The sequence below is a fragment of the Curcuma longa genome, chromosome 9, assembly GCF_044706935.1.
Source record: "Curcuma longa cultivar G26 ecotype Majalengka, Jawa Barat chromosome 9, ITB_CL_G26_1.1, whole genome shotgun sequence".
Lineage (NCBI taxonomy): Eukaryota > Viridiplantae > Streptophyta > Magnoliopsida > Zingiberales > Zingiberaceae > Curcuma > Curcuma longa.
The window spans coordinates 2,662,021-2,665,821 of NC_133869.1; the positions used below are offsets into that span (position 1 = coordinate 2,662,021).

General features: G+C 37.5%; 1 pseudogene; it reads right to left on the reverse strand.

Annotated features, from left to right (window-relative positions):
- Positions 1-711: 711 nt before the first annotated feature.
- LOC141835083 (uncharacterized) overlaps positions 712-3,801 on the reverse strand; it is a 13,853-nt pseudogene continuing 10,763 nt past the window's right edge.

Genomic DNA, 3,801 nt, shown 5'->3' on the forward strand with positions numbered 1-3,801 from the left:
TCTTGACTGGATGGACATAGGGCCACATAAATCAGAATGAACTAATTCCAACACATCTTTGGCTCTATACCCCTTAGCCTTGAAAGGCCTCTTGGTCATTTTACCTTCCAAGAAAGATTCACAAGTTAGGAAATTTTCAACCGCCAGTGAACCCAAAGGTCCATCGACTACCAACCTTTGAATCCTACTCAAGTTAATATGACCTAACTTTAGATGTCAAAGATATGTTTGGTTCATTTGTGAAGGTTCTTTTCTCTTATTAAGATTAGAAGATGTGCTATTAATTTCCGTTTGTTACATCGTGGGATTTATTGGATTGAGAGTGTATAGATTACCGACCAATGTACCAAAATAGATATTAATCCTATTCTTTTTGACAATAACTTTATTATCAAAAGAAACTGAATATCCATCCATAAATAATTTAGAAACTGAAATTAAAATTCTTTCTAAAATAAGGTACATAAAGACAATCTCTCAAAACTAAAGTTTTATTCCTCTCAAACTGTAAATAAACATCTCCCACTGCAACAGCCACCACCTTCGTAGTGTTGCCCATGTAGACGTAATCTCCCCTTCATGTAGTAGTCTGGTTTCCTGGAACCCCTGTAATGAATTGCAGACATGATCAGTGGTACCTATATCTACACACCAGGTTCCGGTAGATAACACTGCTAAACATGTTTCAACAACTAGAGAATAGGATATACCTTAATTGTTCTTCTTTTTGCGAGGACAGTCTTTCTTCCAGTGTCCTGACTGCTTATATGTGAAGCACTTGCCCTTAGGCTTCTTCACACCTACCTGTCGTCTCGCCACTTGAGGTCTATTCACCATTTTTGCCGAACCAACTGGTTTCTTTTTCTTTTTCCTGCCTTTCGACTTAGTAGTAGAAACCTGTTCAGTAATGCGAACTTAAGAACTTTGATGAAATATTCTGCTGACTGAAGTTCTGTCAGAAGCTCCGCCAATGAATAATTTCTCTTATTCATGTTGTAATTTAGGCGAAATTTGAAGGGAGTCGCTTGGAAACCGTTTCGTTGATTTCCCTTGTACAAAAATTTTTCGTACAAAGGATGAAACTTTTCAAGAGGCCCCGTGGATCGTTGGCTTCTTGTGTTTGTTTCAGGTTCCATGCAAAGGTAAAAATAACTAAATTATAGCGGAAATAAAACTTAGTTATACCTTTCACCTTTGGATTCTTTAGAGGTTGGTTTTTAGGAAAAACCTCTTGGTCTTCTGCCGTATCCTTCTAGCCTTCTTGGACGTCGTGTGGACGACGATCTTCCAAGAACAAATCCACTTGATTCTTCCTCTTCTTCTTTTTCTTCCTCTTCTTTCTTCTCTTCTTGGCCGCCGGCCCTAGGAAGGGGATCCAAAGGTGGCGCCGACCCTAGCTCAAGGAGGAGAAGAATTTGTGGTGGCCGGCCCTATAAAACCAAGGAGGAGAGGCTAAGATCAATAATAATTAATCCTCTTGTAAACCCCTTCTTTTATAACCAAGCCGTCTCAAAAATTTTAAAATTTTCCAACAAATTCCTTAAATAGATTTTGATAGAATCAAATCTAATCAAATCTTTTAAGAATATTTGTTAGGAAAAAATATCTGACAAACTTATCTTTATCCAGATTTAAAATTAAAATCTCTAGATAAGATTTTGTCAGTTTTTAATAAAATTTCTTTTCCTTATTTGCGGAAGAAAAAATCGAACCAAGTTCTTATTCTTTATGGCCGGCTCCTAAAGAATAAAACCGAACCAAATCTTTTTTATTCTTAAGTTGTAGTGGGCCCCAGGAAGAGAATAAAACCGAACCATGTTCTAGTTGAACCAAGTTCTAATTAAACCAAGTTCTTATTAAATCAAGTGGTTATTAAACCAAGTGGGTGGATATTATAGCTTCATTTAGAGGCTATAACAGGGATCACGAGGAGGAATTGGTTTTGACCTTCCGATGGGCTAAGGCTTCCCATGTTCATCCTGAACACACAACCTTAGTCCATCAATAATAACTCATACCACTAAAGAGTTATTATCGAACTACCGCACCAATCCCATATTACAATATGGGCTCCTTCTTACCATGAGTGCATTAGTCTCCCTGTATTTAAGATGTCGAATGTTCGTTAATTAATCGAATTACTGACAATTCAATTAATTAACTTCTGAGTCCGAGAGTAGTACCACTCAACCTTATTATCATGCGGAACTAAGTCCACCTGCAGGGTTTACATGATAATCTTTATGAGCTCCTCAAGGGGACATCATCAACCTATTTAATAGGACACAGTTTCCATCTATAATTAACAACACACCATATACATAACATTATATCCTAACTCATCGGGCCTTTTGATCTAATGAGATAAATCTCACCCTTTGATTAATCAAAGAAATATATGCTAAGTATATGTGCTTGTTATTATATCCGGATTAAGAGTATGCACTTCCATGATAACTGAGGTTTAGTTCGATTATATAGTCAGTATAAATTGAACGCCCTCAATCGGTCCTGCTCAATACACACAAAGTGTACTAATGTAATTTTATAGTTAAGATAAACTAATACCAAATTACACTACAATCGTTTTAATGGTTTATCCCTATCCATCATGATTGTGAGCACCTTTATAACTTATAAGGAACTGATAACATGATCTTCTGTATGGCACCACACACCATGTTATCTACAGTATAAATTAAATGGACAACTGTACACAGACATTTGACTACAATATGATTCTCATTTCAGAATGCTTATTTACATAGCTAGGATTTTGGTATATATCCCAACAACTTGACACCAGCTTGAACTCAACATCAAAACTCTGCTACTGTCCAATCTTTCTTCTTGTTTCTTTTAATTCTTTTTCAATCTTGAAAATTGATCTCTGTTAGCTTCAACTGCAGCACAATTCTGTTAGCAAAACGGGCCGCAAAAACTGCCTTTGCGTTGCGGAAACCCCGAATTTGCATATCACCGGATCCGTGCGTAACAAAAATTTGTTTCTACTTAGATCTACTCTAGATCTACATGTAATAAGTTTACCTTCGGTGTGTGCCCTTCACGTATCCCGCTCGTCCAAAACGATGGCCTGGATCTCGAGAACGTCAAGCGCCGCTCCTCTATGGTATCCACACGGACAATATGAGTGGAAAAACCAAAACCAAGGTGTGCTAGCACCAAACAAGGTTTTGGTACTAGAGAAGAGGAGGAAGAAGAGAGAAGCCAAGGAGCAAGAGGAAGGGAAAAAAAACCTTAACGTTGAAGTGTAAAACACCCTTAACGTTAAAGCATGAAAAACCCACTTTTTCATTTTTTTTGTGGCTTGTCACATCAATGCACTTCATGGCCAATTAATCTCATTAAAACCATAGGTTACAAAACTCTATTGTAACTCCCATGATGTGACATCCATGATGATATGGAGCATCACCATTGGTCACTCATGGATGCCACCTCACATCAAAGTCAAATGGTCAAGTCAAGCATTGACCATGAGGTGGCATAAGTCAAGTCAACATAGATGATGACATGGCAAAAAGTCAAGTCAACATTTATGATAACATGGCACAAAGTCAAGTCAAACTTGACTCCCAAAATTCTCCTTCTCAAGTCAAGTCAAACTTGACTTCTAATCTCCCAAAGTTGATCAAATCAACTCCACTAGTCTAGTTTGGATTACACTTAACCCAACTTGATTCATCACATGAATGTATTCTCTTGGTTCATCATATGAACCTAATTTCCACATAATTGTCCTTTGTGTGTGTAACGCCCGCCCTTTCAGAGCCCTTGACG